The following is an 8,086-nucleotide window of genomic DNA, read 5'->3' as shown; positions in this document are numbered from 1 at the left end:
GCCCAAAACTCGCGTTTGAATCATCAGTGGCAAATCCTTTAAATTAAAACGTACTTACAGACTATGAGTCAGAACTGCCGGCATTGAAGTCTACTCTTCCAGGATCAGGAAAATAACACTCCAAAGAGAAAGGAAAAATTTTTATCGCATCATATGACCCCTTTAAGACTGGTTTTGTGGTCCAGGGTCACAAATGATATTAACCACTAGAGGGCCTACTTTGCAAAAAAAACAAAAACATGCCTGGTTCCTTAATAGCAGTAGATTGACATTTGCTTCCCTTTGTCCCTTAACCCTTGCTTTTCTTAAGGTTTAAAACGCAGTATTGTGCATTTGTCATATTTTATTTAATAATTTCATACAAATATTGAGCTATTTGTGTGTGCTTTACTTAATTAACTCACAAATACAAAAGAAAAATAAAGAAGACGGCTTGCTGCATCCCTCAAATTTTCATCCCACACAATGCATACACTCTTGTGAAATCAAATCCAAAATATTAAACACAGCACTCAATGTGGACAGACACACCATCAAATGATGACAGCAACCAAAAAAAATATTCCTCTCTCCTATAAATGCATAAAAATATCATGCACACATAAACAGCACCAGCTCCAAATAATCAACAGTATGATTAAATGCTGTTAATTAGTCAATTAATTAATGACTGTTAATTGTTAATTACAGTATAAATACTGTTTAAAGAAAGCAAAAGTAAATTAATTAATGAAAGAAAGAAAGGTTCATTCTTATGAAATGAAATTGACTAAAATGAGACCTAAGCAAAGCAGCAGTGCAGTCACATTATTAGATGTATTTGTTAAATAAATGGAACCCTTTGATGTGCAGTTAAGCCCGTCGAACATGAAACAGCAAAATTACTAATAAAACAACCATAAAACAGACAATGTGTAATAATGGCAATCATACATACCAAGAAATTATACTAAGCAAATAAGCCTCGTCAGATTTGTGTTCCCATTTTGTTGTTTTCCTTCCCATGTGTTCCTTGTTTTCCCTCTTGTATCATTATGCCCTTTTTTGGTCCTTCCTGTTTCCTGTTCCCATTATGTTTATTGATCCCAGGTGTTTCTCGTCATTCCCTCGTCATGTCGTGTATTTAAAGCATTTCCTTTTCTGAGTTGGTTGTCCGGTATTGAATGTTTGTTCTAGTACTAGGTGCGTGCGTGCCCGCGTGACCGACCGACCGACCTGTGTTACCCGAAGTTGGGCAGTAGCTACAAACAGACACGTGGCACATATCGATCCCACTGTAGAAAAGAAGTGTCCCTTTTGTGATTTGGAGGAATCAGTTGATCACCTGTTCTTAATTTGTTCTAGATTGAGAGGTGTATTTTAGATATTAGAAAACTACAGGTGCATCTCAATAAATTAGAATGTTGTGGAAAAGTTCCATGCCACGCCGAATTGAGGCAGTAATTAAAGCAAAAGGAACCAAAATCATCACAATTAAAAGAGCCAAAGACTTAAACTACTTCAGTCTGTGTGCATTGAATTTATTTAATACACGAGTTTCACAATTTGAGTTGAATTACTGAAATAAATTAACTTTTCCATGACATTCTAATTTATTGAGATGCACCTGTAGATTGGAAAACTAGGTGAAGAGTTCAATGATAATATTTTCATTTTTGGGCTGAATTATAAGGCTTCAGATAAGAGAAGAATTGGTATAATTAATTTTTTAATAGCGGAAACCAAAATGGCAATATGGGTAACAAGGGAAAAAAATATCAATTAAGAAGTTTTGGTAGACCCTGATATAATATTAAGAGCTTTTGTGACTTCAAGGATTAGAGCAGAATTTGTGTATTTTAAACTGACTAAAAATCTGGCTTGTTTTATGGAAACATGGGGTTTAAGTGATGTGTTGTGTACTATGGATCATGAGGAAAACCTAATTCTTAATTTTTAAATTTGGTGGTAGGTAATTAAATGTTGTGTAGAATTGATGTGTTATGTGATGATGATTGATAATTGTAAAAAAAAAAAGAAGGAAAAAATAACGTAAAAAAAAAAATAATTTTGTATAAATAGATATAAACGTCAACGTCTCTCTCTCTCTTGCTATAGCGCATAACTTAAAGTTCACTGTCATTTGCATCCTTTGTGCAGATACAAGTTGTAATATTACGTCTATGTTATGTTATTGATTAATATCATAGGATGTGTCATAAAATGGGCTTCAGTTTATTGGCATATAAAGTCACTCTTCAGCTTCACCCCAGGCAGCTATACCTTCTTAGATGCTCCTTTTTAATAACATTGCTGCATCATAATCATAATCTAAGTGTTCTCATGTGTTCATGTTTTCATATACAGGTTTTTATTTTAACATTCATTTTCATAACAGTCTTTAGATATTTTCATTATCTCCATTATGGTCATGCCCCGCCCCCCGTTCAAGCCCCACCCCTGAGTACTCGTTTTTGAAAGCTATCGATGATCGAAATGAGAAATTTCCCAAAATGCCCATCCCTAATATGGTCACCTAACCTGGAGAGATGCCCTTAAGTACAGACAGAAGTGAAGGCTAAGAATGATGTGGTTATCATAATAGTGTACACTGTCAGCCCACTCTTGATATCGGTATATCATTCCACAATAGAAGCACTTTTTAAAGAATGTTGATATACCTAAACATTTGACACAAATAAATTTTAAGACAAAAAATGATATTAGTTAAAATGTGTCTTTGTTTCTACTTTTTTAATGCATAAATATTACACAATAACAAGGAATTTGTTCTGTATAGCTTGTGTTAGTGTTAAAAGTTTTGCACTTTTTGTTATGAGAATGGGGTCACTAAGGACTCTTTGTCCCCTGCATTCTGAACAAAACATTTCAGAGGGTACAAATTCTTTTGGAGGGTGGTGCTCAAATGATGGTGTCAATACATCCTTGGGAAGTTTGGCTGGCAACTTCTTGAATTTTTGGATGTATGTTGCAGTTCTTAACAACTCTTTTCCTAGTGGATACCTATCATGTGAAACCTCCCCCTCTTCCAGATAATTGCTTGCGGTATCCTCCACTGGTTCTGTGGATTTAAAAGATTTGAACAGATGGCGTTTGTTTTGGATTAAAAACCATTTTGCTATGCTATGTACCATCACTCTCCCAACATGACTATAATATGATGGTCTTTGCTCCAAAACAGAAACATAGTGGACTGTGTCAGGTCCAATGTTCACAGATATAGCAAGTGGAGCAAAGCCAGCATTCTTAACCCGTTCTAAACACATGGCTTTTTTTTCTTCTCCAAACTAATGTGCAGCCACCATTTCATTCAGTGTGTTTTCTTCCAGAGTACAATAACTGGAAGGCACAGAACAATAATCCAGTGATCGTAGATGGCAACATCGAAATGTCTGGTGTCCACTTCTACCAGCAACTTCTGAGTAGAGGCAACACTCCTCAAGCTCACACTCAATGTGCTGTTTTGGCCCTTGAATGCTATGCTTCACATGAATAGGAACAGGAGGTCCACGAAATGCCTTTGCCACTGCATAAATGCCTGATTGTGGGTCTACAGCCTGACTCTGTAAGTGGTATTCTTTTGTGATGTCTGGGAACTTTGAAGAATGCCTTTGCTTATGGTGCTTCAGATTTTTCAAATACAAAAACATATTGCAGTGAGGACACTAAACAATCATTTGGCTTAATTTATTAACTCTAACAGGGCGCTGGGTCACATTATCACAATGAATACTACCAGGCTGGTCTTTCACAAAGGAGACACTGCCGGGGCTCAATGTGGAGACACTGCTAGGGCTCAAGGTGGAGACGCTGCCGGGCTTCGATGTGGAGACACTGCCAAGGCTGAAGGTGGAGAATCATCTGGGGCTCGATGTGGAGAAGCTGCGGGCTTCAATGTGGAGATGTTCCTGGGGCTTGATGTGGAGATGCTGCCGGGGCTCATGGTGGAGATGCTGCCAGGGCTCAAGGTGGAGGCGCTGCCAGGGCTCAAGGTGGAGAAGCATTCGTGGCTTGATGTGTAGACTCTGCCGGGCATCAATGTGGAGACATTCGCAGAGCTTGATGTGGAGACACTGCTGGGCTTCGATGCGGAGATGCTGCTAGGGCTCAATGTGGAGATGCTGCCAGGCTTCGATGTGTAGACGCTGCCGGGCATCGATGTGGAGACGTTCGCAGGGCTTGATGTGGAGACGCTGCCAGGCTTGAAGTAGAACACACCTACTCACTGTCTGGTTCACCGCCAATTAATTCCCGTATATTGCGACACCATTGGATTAGAGTGCTGTCAATTTCACAATGCTCCCAACGCCATTGGATTAGAGTGCTGTCAATTTCACAATGCTCAACGCCATTGGATTAGAGTGCTGTCCAGTGTTGCAAACTTAGCGACTTTGTCGCTATTTTTAGCGAGTTTTCAGACCCTTCTAGTGACACATTTTCAAAAAAGCGACTAGCGACAAATCTAGCGACTTTTTCTGGTGTTATTGGAGACTTTTGGCGACTCTGACGTGAAAGCATGTATCGTGGTTACAAGTGTCTGTGTACAAATCGTCGAGAGAGACGGTGAGCGTGTTGAGCACATCGCTGGACGACGGACTACAAGAGCACTGAACGGCGTGTATTACAAGTTCTACCAGAAAGACTCAGGAGGTGAACATAGAACTCCAAAGTATTTATTTACAAAACCAATACAAAGAACAGAATTATTTTGGCGTAGGCCCCATCCGTAGCTTGAATCAGACATTGTAGATTCCAGCTATTCCTGCCGAAGACGAAGGCAGGGCGGAGCCTACCCCCAAAAGAAAGAAGAAAATGAAATACCCACCAGACGAAGTATTTCTTAAGATCCTAGAACATATGGACAAAAGAAAAGAAAAGATGAGATTTAATTAGTCAATGTACAACGAGCGTTAAAGAATGTATCAGATTATAGCTTAAAGTATTAGCTTATACAGTAGAGGAGATGGGCCATAGAGGCCTCAGAGAGAGAGGCCACGATAGGCCAGATAGTGACAGAGGCCACGATAGGCCAGATAGTGACAGAGGCCACGATAGGCCAGATAGTGACAGAGGCCACGATAGGCCAGATAGTGACGCCCCGATAGGCCTCAGTGGGGAAAAGGCCCCGATAGGCCTCAGTGGGGAAAAGGCCCCGATAGGCCTCAGTGGGGAAAAGGCCCCGATAGGCCTCAGTGGGGAAAAGGCCCCGATAGGCCTCAGTGGGGAAAAGGCCCCGATAGGCCTCAGTGGGGAAAAGGCCCCGATAGGCCTCAGTGGGGAAAAGGCCCCGATAGGCCTCAGTGGGGAAAAGGCCCCGATAGGCCTCAGTGGGGAAAAGGCCCCGATAGGCCTCAGTGGGGAAAAGGCCCCGATAGGCCTCAGTGGGGAAAAGGCCCCGATAGGCCTCAGTGGGGAAAAGGCCCCGATAGGCCTCAGTGGGGAAAAGGCCCCGATAGGCCTCAGTGGGGAAAAGGCCCCGATAGGCCTCAGTGGGGAAAAGGCCCCGATAGGCCTCAGTGGGGAAAAGGCCCCGATAGGCCTCAGTGGGGAAAAGGCCCCGATAGGCCTCAGTGGGGAAAAGGCCCCGATAGGCCTCAGTGGGGAAAAGGCCCCGATAGGCCTCAGTGGGGAAAAGGCCCCGATAGGCCTCAGTGGGGAAAAGGCCCCGATAGGCCTCAGTGGGGAAAAGGCCCCGATAGGCCTCAGTGGGGAAAAGGCCCCGATAGGCCTCAGTGGGGAAAAGGCCCCGATAGGCCTCAGTGGGGAAAAGGCCCCGATAGGTCTCAGTGGGAATGGCCCCGATAGGCCGCAAAGAAAGGCCACAAAGGCCGCTGAGAAAAGGCCTAGATAGGCCACGGATGGAGACGCCCAGAAGGGCCATAGTGAGAAAGCCAAGAGGCCGTAGAATGAAATGCCTCAGTGGGCACAGAGAGGAAGGCCATGTAAATAGGCCACAGTGGGAAACGCCACAAGATAGGCAACAGAGGGGAAGGCCACGAAAGACAGGCCACAGAAAGAAAGGCCAAGTTAAGGCGCAGTAAACCATAGAGGTTGTTGGGAGTAATATGAATGGGTATTATACCACCACCAGTAATTGCATATAGAGGACAGCTTGAACAGCTTGATATTATCGGCTGAAACCTTTGAGATGGTTTGTGGTTCAGATCTAATGTATGCGGAGGATGAGGAGGATGACCATCTTCCCAGTAGCTTGAGGCTGATGTTTGAACTCCACGTTCAACAGCAGTAGTGGCCGGTGTATTGAGGCGGTGACAGACTGCAGCTTCTAAAAGGTGACTAAATGGAACTGAACCGGCCGCAGAGAGAAAGGCCCCGATAGGCCGCAGAGAGAAAGGTCACGATAGGCCATGAGAGAAAGGCTACAAAAGGCCGTAGAGAGGATAGCCACTAAAAGCCGTGACGGAAGGCCCAAGAGGTGGTGAAAGAGTAGATGTAATGAATAGGTATGACACCACCACCAGTATTTGCTTAATTTGCCTTAAACATACAGCATTACGTTTTAACAAAAGCATAAATATTTACAACGAATGACTGTATGAGCTCTCTCATGACGGGCCACATTATGCCATTTAACACAAAGACAGCGTAGTTCATGTAATGAGAAAAGTCATTACCGGCCAATTTTGCGAAGGACAATGATAGGCAGAGTTACGTAAACAATAATAGTCACACTTACCTGATTGTCGGAATAGGCCAAATTGAGCAAAGGCCGCGATAGGGTGAGTAATGTGAAACCTCGATAGCCATGTGAAGTGAAGGCCTGGCGGCTGCAATTACATTGATAGCCTGTGTATGTTTCTGTAAACTATGTGATGTGAAAGCCCCGTGTGTAAATGACCACGATAGGCAATGTATGTGAAAAGCCGTGGTAGACTGGACATGAGGAGCATGTTAGAAGTAACCACCATCGGTAGTTTGCTAAGAGTATCATACTGTACCTTGAGAATTACATGAAATAGTTTAGAGTCTGATCTTGACGGACTTCGGATGAGGACAACGATCATGTACATAGCAGTTTGATGGCGGATTACAGGAGTTCTAAACCACCACATTGTGTTAGAGAGGCCATTGGTTTAGGTTAAATAATAGAGGTAGTATTAGGGTTCTAACAGCGACTAAGAAAGAGCATATAAACAGATACGTAAACATTCTTTAGGCTAGACTCCTGCGCACGCTTGATAGAACTCCATCTAACTGCCGGAACCCACAGAGGAAACCTATCCCCCAAAAATAGAAAATGTGCCAGATCCGCATGATCATAAGTAGAGAGATACTCAATGTTAAGCGCAGTCCCCGATAGGCCGTGATATGTGAAGGCCACGATAGGCCGAACTTCATAAACGGTAATGGACAAACTAACCCGATGACCACCATAGCAGAGTTATGCAAAGTGCCACAATAGTCCGTGTAATGTGAAGGCCACAACAGCCGAGTAAGTCCGAAGCCAATATTTAACCATAGGAACCCGACGAGTGAACCTTCAAAGAAACCAGATCGCATGAAATACAAGTTAAAGAAATATTAGGAATGTATGGAACTAGGACGAGATAGAAAATTAAATCTTAAATAAATAAGAACGCTTTTTGGGGAAGTCGTGGCCTAATGCTAGAGAGTCGGACTCGACAAACCCAAAGGCCGCAGGCTCGAGTCCCGCACCGGCAGGGATTGTAGGTCGGGGGAGCGAACGCACAGCGCTCCCTCCCACCCCCAACACCACGACTGAGGTGCCCCTGAGCGAGGCACCGAACCCCCAACTGCCCCCCCGGTGCCACAGCAAAATGGCTGCCCGCTGCTCCGGGCGTGTGCACCTCGGATGGGACAAATGCAGAGCACCAACTCCGAGCATGGGTCACCACACTTGGCCACACGTCACGTCACTTTCACATTTAACAGCGATGCCTTACTAGCCGATTAACTTCAATAGCTATTGAACCCTGTAGGCCACGGGCTCGAGTCCCGCACCGGCAGGGACCGCAGGTGGGGGGAGCGAACGCACAGCGCTCCCTCCCAGCCCCAACACCACGACCGAGGTGCCCCTGAGCAAGGCACCGAACCCCCAACTGCC

The 8,086-nt window shown here is 44.0% G+C and overlaps 1 long non-coding RNA gene across 1 annotated transcript in view; it reads left to right on the top strand.

Moving 5' to 3' along the window:
- Positions 1–7,518, top strand: part of LOC107690499 (uncharacterized) — a 10,620-nt gene extending 3,102 nt beyond the window's left edge. The window contains exon 3 of the long non-coding RNA XR_001634447.1: positions 7,508–7,518. This is a non-coding gene — a long non-coding RNA (uncharacterized LOC107690499). The remainder of the gene's footprint in view (positions 1–7,507) is intronic.
- The last annotated feature ends 568 nt before the right edge of the window (positions 7,519–8,086 follow it).

The sequence above is a fragment of the Sinocyclocheilus anshuiensis genome, unplaced genomic scaffold (genome assembly GCF_001515605.1).
Source record: "Sinocyclocheilus anshuiensis isolate Anshui unplaced genomic scaffold, SAMN03320099.WGS_v1.1 scaffold2609, whole genome shotgun sequence".
Taxonomy (NCBI): domain Eukaryota; kingdom Metazoa; phylum Chordata; class Actinopteri; order Cypriniformes; family Cyprinidae; genus Sinocyclocheilus; species Sinocyclocheilus anshuiensis.
The sequence above is the reverse complement of the archived record's forward strand: the minus strand, read 5'-3'. Positions and strand labels throughout refer to the sequence as shown.